Source organism: Nicotiana tomentosiformis, unplaced genomic scaffold (assembly GCF_000390325.3).
Source record: "Nicotiana tomentosiformis unplaced genomic scaffold, ASM39032v3 Un00003, whole genome shotgun sequence".
NCBI lineage: Eukaryota > Viridiplantae > Streptophyta > Magnoliopsida > Solanales > Solanaceae > Nicotiana > Nicotiana tomentosiformis.
In genome coordinates this window covers 843723-864757 of record NW_027174562.1, presented here as the reverse complement: position 1 = coordinate 864757, position 21035 = coordinate 843723, and positions in this window count along the sequence as shown.

The following is a 21035-nucleotide window of genomic DNA, read 5'->3' as shown; positions in this document are numbered from 1 at the left end:
TTTTCCTATGTAAAAGTACATCGTAAGTTAAACATGAAGGCTTTTTCGTGACTGCAAAGGTTAAAACTATTGCACCCCATGGTTTCGTACGTAAAAGTACATCGTAAGTCAGCTGATGTATGCTTGGAAATTAGATCATCTTTTAAAGTACATAATGTAAGTTAATCATGTTACTTTTGAGGTTGCAAATATTTAAAATCACGAACTGTAAGTGCCAAGAGGGTTTGAAAGATTAGAAGTTAAAATAATCGAAGAAAATAAGTTTCATCGAAACGCGAAGTTGGGAATGCTATAACCCGTACTTTGGGGGTGATACTAGGATGATTAACATGATAAGGAGGTGATATTATTAGGTATTTTAGTCATATTATAGTCATGTGTTATGTTTTTAAGTCAAACGAGTTAGGAAACAAAAGTCAACAAAAGTTGTGACAAGTTACGTTGATAATTTTACATACCAATTAGGTCGAATGATACTGAGATTTTCTCTTAATGTAATTGGATTTACAGGGTAATTTAACCACCAAATTAAAGATATACAAGTCTAATTTCCAACGCATTAAACCATTCATCGTTACAACATCGGAGTATATGGATATTCACATTTTCCCAAAACTGCACAAGCAGCTCCCTTTGGGACCCACAAGTGCGGTTGAAGCTTATCTTGATATATAAAGTTGTAGCCTTCGTCTCTAAGGCTCACTTCGACCCAAATCAGACCTAAAACGTCTCTATAGAGATCCTAAATACATCCTTAGGGTTTTGAAGCAACTCCATCATCCGCAATTCAAAATCAAGACACAAACACATCAACGCGATACTTACGACATATGTAAGACTTTGCCATCCCCCTTTCTCCTTATAACTAGTTTTTTTGAAAGAGCTTCGTGGTTAAGGAATATTTTCACCTTTGTATTTTACTTATACAAGCATAATTAAGGTGTGGATAAAAGGGAATAATATTTGGAAGCAAGAACACAAGAGGTTTGTAGGGTTTTCGTTTTGTTTTCGACATGATTTGGTTTAGCTATGTTCTAACCTTACTTCTTGATCTTTTAGGGTTGTTCAAGGGAAATATCAGCATGTATTGTATCCTTGTATAGTTTAGGTTGGAACATCAAAACACAACTAGAGCAATTTAAGGTATGCAATACCAATTTCTTACCCTAAATTATTTCATTTTAAGGTCTCAAAACACACACATAAACCTTTATGGTTCAAAGTGTAACAAGTGATTTAATCACAACACAACTTGTTTATCTTTCCCAACACCCATATACAACCCACACTTAGTCTACGTAACCTCTAAAAATACCAAAGAGTACAATGATAGTGCCGGCAACAAGGCTCTAGCTATACCTCAAAACACTATAACACATACTAAACAGAAGATGCACAACCCCGTAATGAGATGGGGCTCACCAAGTCAGCTGGGTAGAATGAGCACTGCAATCATCGGTCAGTATCCTTCATTGTGGAACCACCTGCATCCATTAAGGATGCAGCCCCCCCGGCAAAAGAGACGTTAGTACATGTCGAATAGTACTAGTATGCAAACCAAAAATCAATTTAAGAACTCAGAAATACAGTATGAATATAATGAATCAAGGCGACAATAGAATAGCATAGATAGTCGTTTAAACCAAAGCAAGCTCATCAAGAGCTGTCATTAACATTTATAGAATTCAAGACGAGATCCACTGTAACAATTTTCACACAAAGCGGCCCTACCGCCTCACCCCAATGTATGCAGGTGGAGGTGTAAGCACTATACCAAATCTCTACTCAAGCGGCCCTTTTGCCTCACTCCAATATATGCTGGTGAAGGTGTAAACAAAATACCCATTTTCACACAAACGGCCTCGCTGCCTCACCCCAATATATGCGGGTGGAAATGCATCAACGATACCAATACCTACACAAAGTGGCCATGCCGCCTCACCCCAATATATATAGGTGGGTGGTGGTGCAACAACAATATCAAAATCATACACAAAGCGGCCATGCGCCTCACCCCAATATATGCAGGTGGAGGTGTAACCCCAATGACAATCTCTACACAATTTGCCATAATAAGTTTCCACATAAATCATGACTTGGAATTATAACACGTAGATACACAATCCATAATTGGGAACACATCCTCAATTTATAATACAATATGATAAGAGCATTTGAAACATGAATTGAACATATATCTTTGTCACAAAACTTATTCGGAATAATTAACTTGCAATAAATATTTGGAACTTACAAGGATATTGAGGTTCCAATTCATAAAGAATAGTTTAGCCAACATACCTCAATTGAGCTTTCTTAAACTCTTAAATGTTCCGGAATTCTTATCAACTTCAATCTATTTTAGAAATATAACAAGTTGAACCAAAATTAGGAAGATGATCATGGTTATAGCTCATTTGAGCATTTTATAAAACACTAAGTATGCATTAAGATTTCAAGGTCCTATTATGGAAGATTCCATCATCCCACAACCCATTTCTCACCATTTTTAGTTCAACAATCTTCCTACACCCCTTTGATAACACATGCATGTTTTATAAAAAACTCTCATACCCAAAAATCAAGATGAAGACCTCTAGGATGAAAACCTAGTGAGTTTTCCTTGTTAAGCTTCAGATAATTTCTAAATTAGGGGTTATGGTGTAGAATCTTACCTCTAGGATGAAGACCTAGTGAGTTTTCCTTGTTAATCTTTAAAGATTCGAGCAAGAATTGAAGGACAATTTGTTGAATATCACTATCTCACTCTCAAAATGTCATATTTTAGCTAAAAAATGGTACAAATCATCTATTTAACGAAGTAGGGTCGGGTGATAAAAACCCAAAAATGAAGCTCTATAACAGGGTATACGGTCGCATATGCGAATGCAGAACTGATATGCGGTTGCATATACGATCGCAAAATTGGTTCCAAAAAAATGGAAACAATCTGCCTGGGTCTGCGGTAGTTATGCGGCCTGCAGACATGTTCTGTGGTCGCTTAATGCACCGCAAAACTGGTCTGCGGTCGCACAAAGCACCGTAGATTTTTTCCAAAACTGTATCTCCCCTGCCTCATTCTGCGACCATTATACATTCCGCAGAGTGATTTCGCAGCCGCATAGTGGGCCGCAGAAATACAATTTTCTGCCCAAATATTTCCTTCACTTTCCAGTGCATTGTTCAAATCAAAAAGTCCGAGCCGCGGCGAGATTTTATGGGGCCTATTCCGGCACCATGAAACATTATTTTTCCTTTGTGAAATTTTACGGGGCGTTACATTCTCCCCCACTTAGGATCATTCGTCCTCGAATGAGGGTCAAATTCTGTCATTAGCATTCAATGTAACTCAATTGTTAATTCACACAAACCAGTTGTTTCAAAATTTGGCTAATTTCTAAATATTTGCGTGAGTCTCCCTTGTAACTAGGCCTATCCTCCTGCCAGAAAACCCCAAAAACACATCCTAACAACATATACATAATACAACGATGTAACATAACACAAAACAACACCAATTTTGGCCTCACAAGCAATATATTTCCAGAGAGGAACACCCTTAACGTCTATTTGTACAAATGATAGATAATTCATAGAAGGTAATCCTTGGAATTTTCATAGAACACAACTTTATAAATACATGGCTATTCAAACAAATAAGGATACTTTTTCTTCATTTCTTCCTCAGCCTCCCAAGTAGCCTCTTCAACTTGTTCGTTTTGCCATAGCACTTTCATGGAGGCAATTTCTTTATTTATCAAATTTCGGACTTGCCGATCAATAATAGAAACTGGAATCTCTTCATACGTCAACTCCTCATTAACTTCAATAGTCTAACCGTAACAATGAGTGTTGGATAACTACTTTCTTCAACATAGAAACATGAAATATCGGGTGCACTAATGACATATCAAACACGTAAGCCTAGTCCAGCACCATGAAATATTATTTTTCCTTTGCGAAATTTTAATAGAAAACATAAGCGAGCTGCTAGTATAGGTCAAACCCATCGGAGATCATAGTTTCTATTGAGGAGGATCCGCCAGAGGATCCATATGAGTCATTTGTTCGAGTAGTTTCGATTTCGCCAACAGCAAATGGGGTGAGATGAGTTTGACCTCACCAAGGCCCATAGTTTCATTATCAGGGCTAGCTGATCGGGGTATAAAGGGAGTGGTGCAGGGATTGGCATTGACGGGTCACCCCCAGGCTCAAAAATATATTACGGTATTGACGGACACCAGGTCTTCTTATGAGCCAGATAGTTTATAGTCTTCGGAGTCCGTTAATCAGGATTCGTCTATGTATGTCATGGGATATACGAATGAAGAGGAGAGTTGTTAGGCCAAGAAGATGAAGGTGGCTGATAAGGATGTGAGGATCCCGCTTCAAAGTGTGTTTGATTGAAGCTCTCATATAGGATCGAGGTAGGATGGTTAGAGGTACATTAATCCCTCCATTGAAATTTCCTGCATTATGAACTCAGGAGGAAACTTATTATTTGTTATACAGGAATGAATGTTATTCCAGAAATAATAAACTGTGATTGTAAAATGTAAAGGGGGGACCAGAGTAGAAGTAACGGGACCGCAACACTGCTCTACCATGCTAATAGGGGGACCAGAGTAGAAGTAACGGGACCGCAACACTGCTCTACCATGCTAATAGGATATGGGTTTTAGTTAAGTTTACAGAGAAGACCCTGGAAAAATATACATAGGTCTCTAAGAGTTGACATTAAAGAACTAAGGGAGGAGAGGGGAGTGACCTAGCACCTTAAGAAGTTAGAACTCTGATGGCTCTAATGCCCTAGGGAGGAAACCATGGATAGTACACAATAATTTGGGGAAGTTAGAATAATGGAATAGAAAGTTAAGAATTCGGTTAATAAGTTTACAACCTGAAGGTGTCAGTGCCTAGATGATTGGTTAACAGACTCATAAGTGACGAATGGATTAGGAAGTAGTTTTAAGGAGGGAGGGTGTCCTAACCCCATGAGAGACCGATAGTTGTTTCATTGGAGTATGCCCCAGGAAGGTATATACATTTAGAATTGTTGAGTATGTCGTGTAGTTCTGGCAAGTTTAAACATTCGAGGACTAATGTATCTAAGGGGGTAGGGGGACGATGTTACATCTCGCATTTTCGTACATTAAAGTTTTGCCGTAAGTTAATTGACGTAAGCTCGTGAATGTGATTATTTTTGAGGTTATACGTATTTAAGCCATTTATAACTAGTGATAGGTAAGTGTCGTGAAGTTTAGAGGATAAACAATCGAAGAAAATGAGTTTCGTTGAAGTTTGACATTTTGGGATAAAATATGGTCAAAGCTATAATACTCCATATTTATGGACTAAGGCCATATAATGTACCACATGAGTATGATAGTGAGGTATATAAAGTATATTAAATTAGTATTTTGAAATAATTAGGATAAGATTAGGCTGTCATTCTTAAGATGAGCAGAATAGGGAATCATTAAAGGACTTAGATTTATACATACAGGATAAGTAGGGAGAGAGTAATGTGTGGTTCGGTAGCAGACCTCTATAATAATAAACCGAAGTAAGTGTTATGGTATAATATAACCTACCAAGATGCAGAAATTCCATAAGATAATCGAGGATATGAAACAAAATATAGCAATAACCGTAAGTTCGACAAAGTATCAAGCAAAGAACTTCAGTACACCTATAGTTGCCCAGAGGGATAGTTTGTCATAGTCATGAAATGTTCACAAAGTGAGTCTTACAATTATTGGATAAAAGCTGAAGGAAAAAGGAGAAAAACGTTGCATAGGTGTGCGTACAAGGACATAGTCGTACAGGCTGCTTGACAGAAGGTAGCAACAATTACGATATTGGAAGAATTCTTAACACAGGTCGTGGTGTGAGAAAGAGGCATGAAGGGGGGAATGCCCTAGCCATTGGATTTATTCGCTGAATAGTTGCCTAGATTGAAAGGACAATATAAAATATTTTTAAGATTTATAGGTTATGAGACTGATAACCACATCAGTCAACACTTGAGGACGAATGTTCCAAAGGGGGGAATGACATTACACCCATGTTTTCCTTTATAAAAGTACGTCGTATGTCAGTTGATGTATGCTCGGAAAATAGATCATCTTTAAAAGTACATAAAGTAAGATAATATTGTTACTTTAGAGGTTACAAATATTTAATATCATGAACTTCAAGTACGAAGATGCTAAACAAATCGAAGAAAATAAGTTTTGTCAAAACGACAAGTAAGGAATGTTATTACCCATACTTTTGGGGTGATAATTGGGTGATTAATATGATAAGGAGGTGGTATTATGAGGTATTTGAGTCATATTATAGTCGTGTATTAATTTCGAAGTCAAACGAGTTAGGAAACAAAAGTGGACAAAAGTTGTCGCAAGTTACATTCATAATTTTACTTAAAATTTAGGTCTAATGTTACTTAGATTTTCTATTAATGTAATTTGAATTACGGGGTAATTGTAAGGCCCCGTTACAATTTCCTAATGATTAAGATTTTAAAGTGCGCAAGCAATATTTGAGGATAGCGTATTTGAGTATTAAAGGAGACCTATGGGATAGAACCACATCATTTTGAAATGAAAATATATTTTTAAGGTGTGTTGGATCATACTAAGGGGTTTTTTGAATGGCAAGAATTTGTGTGGATCAAGTTGGATACATTAAGTGGAAAGGATGTCTCAATTAGCATAAGACCCGACTTCAAATGAATGCCACTCAAAATATATAATAACTTAGGTGGTGCTATACCTACCAAATTAAATCCTTTTGAGTATAGTTTCCAACGCATCAAACCGTTTGTCATTTGGATATTTCTACAGAACGTTATAGCCATTTTACCGGGCCTATGGCATATGCGCGCCCTGAAGCGCGACCGCGCTATAAGGGGGCTTTTGCCTTATGTGTGCGGCCAGACATGCGGTCACTTGGCCAGTTGCGCAGCCGCACACGTAGGAGGCCTATAAATACCCCCAAAGCCGCATAGAGAGATGGGCTGAGTCATTTCTTTGAGCTAGGGCTTGCATATCAAGGGGAACCCATCCTCTACTTCCCTCTCATGAACCAAGGTAATGTTTTTGGAGTAATTTTGAGTTGATTACTACTCCTAAACACGTATATTAAATAGGATTAATCTTGAAGATCCATAGATTTCCATTCAAATACCCAAATCAGTCAAGAACACTACAAGTTGGAATTTTCAAGAGTTTCACTACAAGAGGTATGTCTACCATCTCTAACTACTCTATGGTGATTATCTATGTATGCAATAAATGTTAGGACTTATGGGATGGTGATTGGAATCCATAAGCGCCTAACCTGGGTTGTGTTGGTGTTGTAGAGATTATAAAATGGTTTAATTAATGATATTGATGGTTTGGGTGTGAATTGTTGGGCATGCGTGTGCTAATGAAAGTTGTGGATGGCCTAGAGATGATGGTAAGGTGAATCATTAGTATGGAAGGTGGTTGTTAGGTGAAGAAATTCCATTGAAGGATGTTGTTGAAAGATATTAACGTTAGATGTTTGATAAAAAGTCTAAATGACTTAAAGTATAGAAATCATACTAATATTGGTAAAATGTGTTGCATTGTTGTAGATTGAAGTTGTTTAGTGTGGTGGACCATCGTAGTACTATTAAGGGTCGAATTTCAGGTATGTTGGCTAAACTACTCTCTTAGAATTTGAACCTTGTGTTAAAAGTATATATATATATATATATATATATATATATATATATATATATATATATATATATATATATATATATGTGTGTGTGTGTGTGTGTGTGTGTGTTTGTTCAAAATGTGTTTCGGATGCACTTATCATATTATGTTATCTTTCGAGAACGTGTTCAAAGTAAGATATGTGTATTAAAATGTTATGACTCTTAGTCATGTTTCAAATGAAAGTCCATTATGCTTAACTTGGAAAGAATACTCCATGAGTCCAAAACTCCTATTGTTCATATATATATAAATAAGACCTTGATTTCAAATACTCATATTGTTGATAATCTATAAAGATGCTTGAAAGTGATAGAAGTGAGTTGAAATTATGTATTGCCCATTTTGGGAAAAGTATTTCAAGAATAAATGGTGTGTTACTTCTCTATGATTTTAACTTGCATTTCGATTGCCAATTATTTTAATCTATTTCTTGGAAAGAAATCTATTGTGTTTAAGGTCTTCATTTCTAATAAACTTAAAGTTGTGATTTCAAAAATATTATATATGTTGATATTAATGATGATGATACATGAGAGGAAAGAAATGGAAGTGTGGGACATGAAATACGGCCACCATGCCATGAATAAAGAAACTTATGAATAGCCAAAAGAGCCAAGGAAATACTGTTGTGATGAGAGGTTGAAAATACTAATTAAGATTTATACAATGTGAAAGATGATGAGGTGAATACATTTTTATTTATGTTACCTTGTGCGCAAAAATAAAATAAAATTTGGGAGTATCATTAACAAACCGAGGAAGGGTGGTTCATATGGCCCACGCCCGAAACTACACGTGCCGGTGTAGGGTGGATTGTGATTATTCCCCTTATCTGGGATGAGATTGATATTACTTGTGAATTGGAAAGTCAACCCACATGGCATATGTGGGATGTCAGCCAGCCGATCAGGTGGAGATCAGACGCCATGCTGCGCACATGGTGGTACTACTCTTGGTAACACCTTTTTTCGTATCACATTGTCCGTGGGGAGATGGCTTATTCGATCGTGCGTGATAAGACTCCATGATAAAAACATGGTGCTATATCGGTGCTAATGATCTCCCAACCAAAAATATATGTTATTTTCGTATTTTGAAAATTGTTATGTTTTAACTTGGCATTTGGATATCATTGATTATTACTTGTTTCTTTCATTATGTTTCCCCTTATTTCATTGGCATTCTATTTCGTAAGAGGACATTTAGCTTTACATACTAGTACTATTCCATATGTACCAATGTCCCTTTTGCTAGGGGCACTGTATCTTCAATGGATGCAGGTAGTTCAATAGCAAGCGGTCTTGATCCTCGTTAGTAGTTATTCTATACTCAGCAGGTTTTGGTGAGCCCTACTATGTACTAGGCTTTATGTCATTTGATGTTGTATTTTGTGCTCTGAGGTATAGTCAGGGCCTTATCGCCAACACTTCTATTCTACTCTACTGTTTTACTTAGATGTTTCGTAGACACAGTGTGGGTGGTGTTTGGTGGGTGCAATTGAACTAGAAGTGTTGGTATTTTGGCAGATATGTTTTTCATCATATCTATAAACTTTTAATATTTTGGAAATCATAAATGAATCTCCTTTGAGTAATGGAAAAAGAATATGGAACACATGACTCTTCTCTTGTCTATCACTTGTACTTATTTTTATATTTTTAATAGGCAAGTTTGGATAGAAGGCATCTTTGAGGCTTGACTAACTGGGGTATCTTGGCTGAGCACCGATCGCGGTCCTCGAGGTTGGTCCATCAAGTACTTGTTTAGTTCAGCACTCCTAGAGGTTTTAAAGTGTCCTAGGATGTCTCGGAGCCGTGTCTAGTAGAGTCCTTCTTATCGGTGTGTTGTCGACCACATCTAAAATTAGGAGGGTACTTGGGCATTTAGGAATGTCACCTTACTTTGATACTCCAAATTGTGCGATAAAGCTCAAGATAGAAAGTTAATTTCCTCGTTATGTCTCATTTACCAGATGAGTAATCCACGAGTTCGAAGCAGCAAGGAGGGAATGACCTCGCCGGATAATTCGGGGGATATTACACGAGAGTTCATTGGGAGAATGCATCAAGCTGTGGAGGGATTGGAAGAACTTGTTGCTAAGGGAAGTACCCTAGTTCCTACCAATGTCACCACACCACCAGATCATGTGGTGAGAACATTTAAAAAATGAAAGGGGGTTGTTGGTATTAATAAACCGGATTGTTTGATTTGCAAGAAACGTCACTTGGGAATATGTTAGATGACTCTTGAAATATGTTATGGTTGTGGAAAAAAGGGGAACAAGAAGAACAAATGCCCTAGATTGGTACACCTACCCTGATCTGCCCGATATGCGGGAAGGAACATTTAGCGTCATGTTATGAGTATGCACAGCAGCATGTTAGGGGTGGCAGGTTTGGCAAATTCCAAAGGCCCACACCGCAAGCCGGTAAACGTATTGTTACTTCCACCATGGAGGCTCTGGGGGAGGTTAAGGGGGGAGATTATGGTGTATGCAAAAAGTGTGAATATCAGGTTAGTGGGGCGAGTCAATTTAGCGAACCTCATCACTTTTGTGTGAAGTATGGGAGATTTCATTCGGGAGTATGTCACTATGGTACCAATGTATGCTACGAGTGTGTTATGAGGGGTCACATTCAGACAGATTGTCGTTCATCTTGCAGAGCATGGGCAGGGATGCAGCACAACCAGCCAGTTCTGTAGCTACTACATCCACAACGCCTCCCCTAGCTTGAGGCACTATAGCACCCGCAAGGCGTGGAAAATCTAGGGGTTGTATCAAGAGCTCGGGAGGGCCCAACATGTTTTATGATATAAGGAGGCATCAAAAGTTGGAGGCTTCTCTAGATGTGGTTACAGGTATATTGACTGTCCAATCTCAAGATGTATATTCTCTTATTGACCCTGGTTCCACTTTGTCATATGTCATTCCTTATGTTGCTATGGAGTTTGGGATAGAACCGGAACAACTTTATGAGTCGTTCTCTGTATCAACTCTTTGAACGAGACATATCATTTGTGAATCCTCTTTATCACAATTATCTTACTTGCAACCTCTTGATGAATTGATTTCTATAATGATTTCTTTGAATTGAGTCACAAGCCCAGGTTAATAATTCCAACTTGCTTCCCTAAATTCTCTAGAAGGGACTATACCTATTGAATTCCTTATAGAACCTTTTGATCCAAATGGATAACGTCTACTCCCTTGTGCTTATGCATGCACCGTCGTAATGTTTACCTATGTGGTATCAAGTACAATGTAAAGCAACCCAGTGTTGAGATCCTTTTTGAGCCACTCTCTCTTTCCTGTGCATGTGACACCTATGGTTTGAACAACCACTTTGCTCCCTTTGTGAATATAGTCATAGATCATTTTCCCTATCTAAGTAACATAAAAGCATATCTCAGCACCTATTATATGTGTACATGTCAAGTAAGAGAGTCAATTGTCTGCATAAAGTCACTCTGAAACTTGGGATCCTCACAAATTCATCATAAGAATATCCATTGTTTGCCCATCTTAGTATGACTTTTATGGCCACTTAGGACATTCCGCACTAAGTAGCTCAGTCTGTTCCTAGTATTGTAGTTGACCATGTTGTGGCCTGGCATTGCAGTTTGGGAGTTATTATAGCAAAAATATGTCCAGCTCATAACAAATGTTCATTTTCTCTTTAAACCTCTGCAACATGTACTGACTGTGTTTCTTAGTTAGTAAATCATTGAGTATGTCATTGTCCTATGTGGAGGGTTTACTACCTTTAATGTTCCACATCCCTGGGTGGATAAGAGTTATTTGTCTTTTTCCCCGGAGCATCATATTACCCATTAGAACCTTTCTAACCAATGCATGATTTAACCCTAATATTAAGATGTCCTAGGTACATGGTCTCACTCGTGAAAGGTTGGAATTAGATATTCCAGATTATTAGGAACCTATCATGAACATATTTAGTTTAACGATCAAGTTTATCGTATCACTAGTCCTCTCATATAGGATCAACCATCGGGAAGGAATAAGTTGTCGTAATAATAATCCCACTAGTGACTAACCTCTTTTTTAGCCGGTTAGGCTTGGGGCGTAGTTTTCTTGTGTCAAATTCGGTTAAGGGCATAACACAACTTCATGTATTTTTGAAATCACTAACACATTCATGGTGCAAGAATATTCTCATTTTGAGCTAAACTGATTTTTCCTACACTCAAGGAGGTAACTGGTGTCATGTACTTGACTATTTCTCCTTAGAGCTTACTATTGTCGAGCAAGACACATATGGATTGGAACAATTGTTATTATCCCTTGCATAACTTGTCTCCTTCCAAGAATAACTGATGCTAAGGACTCACCTCTTTTACATCATAGGATCATGTACATGGTTTCCACATTATCCGTGTGTACTACTTAACTCTATGCCTCATTTGTTGAATCAATTATGACATCGCAATAATTAATCATGTTAGTACTATCGGTAGTAACCTTCACATCCCTTAGGATATAACCTCCTATAATGCCCTGTTCAGCACATTGATGAATTCCTGAACAATTCCAGCTCAATCTCGAACCCCGTTGTTCCCCTTTGTATTAAATCTACCGATAGTAGTGGGTCCAGCCTGTCAAAGAGAAAGTATAATTCCATGATCGAACCTATTGGGTAGGAAATCTATGGTCATATTCATTCTATCACATCCTAGAATATTGGTTGAAGGTTGCCAAGGGTTTTTTTGGGTGTCCGACATAGAGATTTGGAGTTGAAGGAAGTGAACAGGTTATTCTCAAGATTTTCTCCATGAAGATATTACGTGAATTGTTAATAAACGTTAAGTAGGTGTAGTGCGCATTGGGCCTTGTGGAATCTTGAAAGAAATAGGCCAAACTACAAGTATGATGTTTCCACATCGTTGTCCCCTATGCACCCGATGCTTCATATCTCTATGTCAAAGAGGTTAATTGGAAGACCTTTTGCCTATCGTTCAGGTGGAAGCTATTGAAGGTAACGTAGATAATTGGCTTGTGGGAGGTACTTTATGGTTATCCTTGTTAGATAAGTCCTGAAGTTGGGATTGCCTCCGTCAAAGTGCTATAGCGAAGTCAGTGAGTCGAGGAGGTCGCCTCAAAGGCCGAGTGTGTTGTGGAAAGGAAATATTCTCACTTGTTTGTAGAGCCAAATAGCTATGGTTGAAAAGGTACTTTCTATGTGTTATGATTTAAATGGGTGCAGTTCATGTCAAGGTACCACTTCTGATAACGTAATCCCCTTAATATTGAGGTCGGTGTTATTAATATATATTTTGATGCTTTGTTGAGTTGTGGATGTGTTGTTAGGAGTTGTTTTGGTGGTTCTCTAGCAAGTGGTTAGGCCCAATAACAGGGGAGACTCTGCCAAAATTTCTGGAAATTTGGGGAGTTAGCCAAAATTTTGAGCTTTTGATGTGTGGATAAAGATTTAAGTCACATTGGGTGCGTGTGGCAGACTCTAACCCTCATTCAAGGACAAATGATCCTAGGCGAGGGAGAATGTAAGGCCCTATTATAATTTCCTAATGATTTAAGATTTTAAGTTTTGTCAGCGGTATTTGAGGATAACGTATTCGAGTATTAAAGGAGACCTATAGGATAGAACCATATCATTTTAAAATGAAAATATATGTTTAAGGTGTGTTGGATCATACTAAGGAGTTTTGTGAATGGAAAGAATTTGTATGGAAGAAGTTGGATGCATTAAGTGGAAAGGATATCTCAATCAGCATAAGACTCGGCTTCAAATGAATGCCACTCCTAAAATATAAAGACTTAGGTGGTGATGTACCTATCAAATTAAAGCCATTTGAGTCTAGTTTCCAACTCATTAAACCGTTCATCATTTGGATATTTCTATAGAAAATTATGGCCATTTTACCGGACCTATTCCATATGCGCGCCCAGATGCACGACCGCACATATAAAGTGGGTTCTGCCTTATATGCGTGGCCAGATGCAGGGTCACTTGCCCAGGTGTGTGGCGCGCACATAGGAGCCCTATAAATACCCCCAAGGTGTAACACTCAGTAAATACATATTAGTTGTGGATGCATTAAATGAGTATTAATGTGACCGTTTAGACATGTGAAGTCCTATTGGGATGAGTATGGGTGGAAACAATTGTTTTAGAATCAAGACCGAAACTGAGGTGTATTACATTCAATAATATTGACTACATAAATGAGAGGTCAGTCTTGTAGCCTTAAATAGTGCAAGTCCATGAAAACTCACGGCCATAGACATTGCAAGGCCATAATTACCCAGTGCCCCAGATAGTACAAGGCACTGTCCAGGGCATCAACCTCAACGCCCCAGACAACGCAAGGCACTATAGTTTTGGCGCCTCTGATGGCTCCTTGCATAGTTATTTCAGCGCCCCTAATGATGGCTCACGCCGGCGAGGTTTATCCGATCTACTTTTATTTTCCTCTTTCATTTTGGAACGTGTTCACTTATTTAAAAGACCTACTTCATTCCCCCACACCCCAAACACGAAAACTTACTCTAAAAAGGGAAGCTCTCAAGAACCTAACTTTCCCAAAGTCCCTCCATCATCCAAGGTAAGTTCTAACGATGATTCTAAGTTAATTTCAATTCTCCAACACCTTATTAACAGGGGTAAATCCTTCCACTCCTTAGATATTCGGTTGAGATACCATTGTTGAGATAGGAAATACTAGAACTTGAATTCAAGAGGAGTGAACTTCGTAAAGGTAATGCTTCTACTACCTAATCATTTATAACTATGAATTAATAAGTTTTTGGGAGAATAGTAAATGGGTTTGATAAAGAGAAGCATAAGAACTAGGGCTTTGGATTGTTGTAAGCATTTGGGTGATGAGAAACGGTGTTAGTTACATCTATTTGGGATTGTAGAATCACCTAGAAGTAGTAGAATGAGAATTTAGTGAAGAAAAGACCAATTACTAAGGTTGATGAGGCTTTACACCCATAAGATGTTTGATAAAATTTCTAAGTTACTAAAACAGGAGCATTAGTGCTAATGTTTGTTCCTATTGATATATATATTGACGTATATTATCATTGAAAGAGGCGACAAAGATCGTGATACTCTTAAAAAGGGCCAGAGCTAAGGTATGTGAATCTAACTAACTCTCTTTACGTTTGGGAATGCTTATGATTCTCCATACGTCCCATTATTTATGACTCTTATGAGTTTTCGTAGAAAGTAATTATGCCTTAGTCCCAGGAATAGTTGTAGAACTTCTATTCTTTAGATGGCATAGTTTCATAATCGTTCAATATCATATGAGTTTCAGTTATGACAAAGCAATTTATTATGAATACATGTCTCAGTCTAGTTCTATTCATCATTCCAATATCATGTAACTCAGTATAGTTCAATAGTTTAGTATCATATATTGAATTATTATTCTCAGTTCCTAATTCTAAATTCCTGAATGTTGAACACCTGTATTTGGGCCGGAGGCCGCAGAGTATGCTTTATGCATCTTTGGGCATGAGGCTATAGTTTATGCTTTATGCATGTTTAGGCCTAAGGCCACAGTCATGTATACGTATACTTGGGCCCGAGGCCGCAGCTTGTGCACATATATATAGGGCCTGAGGGCGCATTTTAATATTCAAACTAACATGTGGTTCATCATATCCTTACTTCCTTTGTTTAGTTTAGTTATCAGTTATCAGTTATCATTTCAGTTTCACTTTCCGCAGTTATCGTTTCAGTTATTAGTTAACAATCATTTCAGTATTCTGTTATCAATTGTTAGTTATCAGCTAATAGACAGTGCAATGCTATAATAACTCAGTGCCCCATATTATAAAAGGCAATGTCCAGTGCATCAACCTCAGCACCCCAAACAGCGCAAGGCACTATAGTTTCAGCACCTCCGATGGCTCCTTGCACAGTTATTTCGGCGCCTCTGACGATGCCTCACGCCGGTGAGGTTTATTCGATCAAATTTTATTTTCTTCTTTAATTTTGGGACATGTTCACTTATTTAAAAGACCTACCACATTCCCCCATACCCCAAACATGAAAACCTACTCTAGAAAGGGAAGCTCTCATGAACCTAACTTCTCCAAGGTCCCTCCATCATCCAAGGTAAGTTTTAACGATGATTCTAAGTTAATTTCAATTCTCCAACACCTTATTAACATGGGTAAATCCTTCCACTCCTTAGATATTTGGTCGAGATACAATAGTAGAGATAGGAAACCTTAGAACTCGAATTCATGAGGAGTGAACTTCAAAAAGGTAATGCTTCTACTCCCTAATAATTTATAACTATGAATTGATAAGTTTTTGGGAGAATAGTAAATGGGTTTGATAAAGAGAACCATAAAAACTAGGGCTTTGTATTGTTGTAAACATTTGAGTGATGAGAAATGGTGTTAGTTACATCTATTTGGGATTGTAGAATCACCTAGAAGTAGTAGAATGAGAACTTGATGAAGAAACGGCCAATTACTAAGGTCGATGAGGTTTTACACCCATAAGGTGTTTGATAAAATTCCTAAGTTACTAAAACAGGAGCATTAGTGCTAATATTAGTTCCTCTTGATATATATATATATATATATATATTAACGTAGATTATCGTTGAAATAGGCGACAAACATCATGATACTCTTAAAAAGGGCTAGAGCTAAGGTATGTAGGGCTAACTAATTCTCTTTACGTTTGGGAATGTTTATGATTCTCCATACGTTCCATTCTTTATGGTTGTTACGAGTTTCCTCAGAAAGAAAATTATGCCTTAGTCCCATGAATAGTTGTAGAACTTCTATTCTCTAGATGGCATAGTTTCATAATCGTTCAATATCCTATAAGCTTCAGTTATGACAAAGCAATTTATTATGAATACATGTCTTAGTCTAGTTCTATTCAACATTCCAGTATCATGTAACTCAGTATAGTTCAATAGTTTAGTATCATATATTGCATTATGATTCTCAGTTCCTAATTCTAAATTCCTGAATGTTGAACACCTGTATTTGGGCCGGAGGCCGCAGAGCATGCTTTATGCATCTTTGGGCATGAGGCTATAGTTTATGCTTTATGCATGTTTAGGCCTAAGGCCACAGTCATGTATACGTATACTTGGGCCCGAGGCCGCAGCTTGTGCACATATATATAGGGCCTGAGGGCGCATTTTAATATTCAAACTAACATGTGGTTCATCATATCCTTACTTCCTTTGTTTAGTTTAGTTATCAGTTATCAGTTATCATTTCAGTTTCACTTTCCGCAGTTATCGTTTCAGTTATTAGTTAACAATCATTTCAGTATTCTGTTATCAATTGTTAGTTATCAGCTAAGTTTCAGTTTCAGTATTTACAGTTCTTTCTTTCAGTTGTTTTACATACTAGTGCAATTCAAATATACTGACGCCCTTTTTTGCCCAGGGCCTGCATCTCGCGATGCAGGTAACGATTTACAGGTTCACGATTCTGCTTGCTAGGACATCTCGTATCAGCTATTGGTGAGCCCCAATTTATTCGGTAAACAGTTCACATTTCAGTATTCTTAGAGGCTTCGTAGACTATAGTTCAGTCAGTCAGATGTTAGCATACTTTTATGTGTTAGACTTGTCGGCTTCTCATATACACTTGCACACTTTTTAGTATTTTCTGCATCTATGATATTTCAGTCAGTCTCTTTAATAGACCATCATGTTGTTTATTTATATCTAGCTTACAGTTATACCACAAGTTGATCCAGCCATATAGTTGGTTCGTTCGATCACATGCAGTCAGGCACCGAGAGTCGTGTTATGCCTAGGCTATGGTTTGGAGTGTGACAGAGCTCGGTATCAGAGCATTAGGTTCAAGTGTTCTAGGGAGTCTATGAAGTCGTGTCCAGTAGAGTTTTTTTTATATGTGTGTGTCGGCCATGTATATAAATGGTTAACTACCAAGACATTCAAGATTGTCTTATTTCTTTCTACTCTAGATCGTGCCATGAAACTTAACGAAATAGGAAACCTTCTCTTCCTATCGAAATCCAGACGTATCGAATGCTTAAGCAACAGGTAGGAAAAACCCAATGTCCTAGAGAGGGTGATAGCCCAGTAGGGTATAATTATGGAGTACAGGTTGGTAACAAATGAGACTTGAGAGGATGTTGAAAGTAGGATACAATGGATAGTAGTACATATTAGAGCATAACCTCATTAGAAAGTACAAAAGCATTTATCATGTTTTATGGTTATCAGTTTACCTCAGTTACCAGTTATGCAGTCTTTCAGTTAGCAGGTTTATGGTCATTCAGTATGCTAGTATTCAGTTATTTAGTTACTAGATCTCTAATTTTTAGTGTATCCAAATTCCGGTGACTTCTGAGTACACAGTGATGTATATGGGTGATAAAAGAAAATGTAAGAAACAATGATTATTGCTAAATATCCATGTGTATTAGGTACAAATTAAGACTCAAGACACGCCGAATGGTGGAAAAAGTGATTTACCAGATGATGATATACTCTGAAGGATAAGTTTGTGTATAGTAGCGTATCTGTATGTATTTTGACCTCATAGAACAATTTCATTTTAATTCTTGTAAATGCAGCCACATTTTGGATGATGATATTTCAGATGTTAGACCTCATGGTGTAACAAGTTAAGAATTTAATTGCTGCGGGCATGAATTGATGACCATAGTTTTTCACAAAAAAAGAGCCTAAGGGCAAAATAAATAGGAGTCAGAAACGTTTGTTATATACAAAGTTGTATTTTTCATAAGACTCGTGCATGACTAAGAAGATATGATGTACAAAATGAGATGCAAGAGCAGCCGTTATTAAATTTCAAGGAATGCTTTTAAGTTGTTAAGATTTATTCATATTAGAACTAGAAAGTACCACATTAGTAAGTTACCATAAGAGTAGCTATTATTGTAAGATAAAGGATATGACAGTTCCCCTTAGGTTATGTGACTAAGTGTTTACCGCATATGTTTATAGTCTGATATGATTTTGAAGTGTAAAGAAAGTTTGGGGGTTTGATATTCCAATTTCATTTAAGACAGGTGTAATTTCCCTAAGTGTGATCCATGTGCATCATTAAAAAAAAATAGTATGCGATCATAGAATAAGGTCGGATGGTAAGGGAAGTTAGAAATAACATTATGCTTCACTTTAGTTATCCAAAGTAGAACAAGAATACATGATTATAGCAGGTGGTTAGTAAAAGAATAGTAAGTAAGTTTTGAGTTGATACAGTGAATTAGCAATTTCATCAGAGCTAGTAGAGGCACAATTTGATTCACTTAGCTAGGTTAACACTAGTTAGTGGATGACAGTTTGAAATATCGAATGTGTGTTAGAATCCAAAGAGTTTAAGTTAAACCCGAAGTAGAGTGACAACGGAAGAACAAAAAAAATCAGTTAGGTAGTAAGAGAGCCAACTACAAAAGAATAGCCTTTATTAATTTTCAAAAAGGGCTCTCCCCAAGATCGATAGTGTGAGCAGAGATAAATCTTTACGATTGTGTATGATAGTTGTGAATACATCAGCTTTCCGTTTATGTAAGTAATTTGTTTTTTTCTAGTAAGAAAGATTTTTCAAAAGTAAGTCGGATGATGAGCCATCACTGACGTAAAGTGCATAGGATTGCAGAAAATAAGGAAAGTTGGTCGGATACCAAAATAAATGAGAAGGATCCGCAAGTACAAGACCTTAACATTTGGTTTAAGGGGGAGTTATGAAAATCATCAGTAAGTCTGGTTGGAGATTTAAACCCACATATTTAGCATAGGATATAAAAACTGTAAAATCATGCCCAGTTATGTATTATGAGGGTAGTGCCATGGCACGAGACTCTAATCTTCGGTGTACTGGTTAAGGACTTAGCTCACATTAACACTATAAGTGCTTTCAGTAAGTACCTTAAAAAGATAATCAAGTATGAGAAGTATACCTCATGATTGAGGCAGACAAGAGAACTATGGTGATAGAAGTTCACTGCTTGGTCAAGCTAGGAGTCTGACTTTCGGATTCCGAAGGTGGTGGAATTGTTTTCCAGAATAGGACTTGGTCAAGCTAGGAGGCACAATTTGATTCACTTAGCTAGGTTAACACTAGTTAGTGGATGACAGTTTGAAATATCGAATGTGTGTTAGAATCCAAAGAGTTTAAGTTTAACCCGAAGTAGAGTGATAGTGGAAGAACAAAAAAAAATTAGTTAGGTAGTAAGAGAGCCAACTACAAAAGAATAGCCTTTATTAATTTTCAAAAAGGGCTCTCCCCAAGATCGACAGTGTGAGCAGAGATAAATCTTTACGATTGTGTATGATAGTTGTGAATACATCAGCTTTCTGTTTATGTAAGTAATTTGGTTTTTTCTAGTGAGAAAGATTTTTCAGAAGTAAGTCGGATGATTAGCCATCACTGACGAAAAGTGCATAGGATTGCAGAAAAATAAGGAAAGTTGGTCGAATACCAAAAAAAATTAGAAGGATCCGCAAGTACAAGACCTTAACATTTGGTTTAACGGGGAGTTGTGAAAATCATCAGTAAGTCCGGTTGGAGATTTAAACCCACATATTTAGCATAGGATATAAAAACTGAAAAATCATGCCCAGTTATGTATTATGAGGGTGGTGCCATGGCACGAGACTCTAATCTTCGGTGTACTGGTTAAGGACTTAGCTCACATTAATACTATAAGTGCTTTCAGTAAGTACCTTAAAAAGATAATCAAGTATAAGAAGTATACCTCATGATTGAGGCAGACAAGAGAACTATGGTGATAGAAGTTCACTGCTTGGTCAAGCTAGGAGTCTGACTTTCGGATTCCGAAGGTGGTGGAATTGTTTTCCAGAATAGGACTTGCTCAAGCTAGGAGGCACAATTTGATTCACTTAGCTAGGTTAACACTAGTTAGTGGATGACAGTTCTAAATATCGAATGTGTGTTAGAATCCAAAGAGTTTAAGTTAAACCCGAAGTAGAGTGACAGTGGAAGAACAAAAAAACTCAGTTAGGTAGTAAGAGAGCCAACTACAAAAGAATAGCCTTTATTAATTTTCAAAAAGGGCTCTCCCCAAGATCGACAGTGTGAGCAGAGATAAATCTTTACGATTGTGTATGATAGTTGTGAATACATCAGCTTTCCGTTTATGTAAGTAATTTGGTTTTTTCTAGTAAAAAAGATTTTTCAGAAGTAAGTCGGATGATGAGCCATCACTGACGTAAAGTGCATAGAATTGCAGACAATAAGGAAAGTTGGTCGGATACCAAAAAAAAATGAGAAGGATCCTCAAGTACAAGACCTTA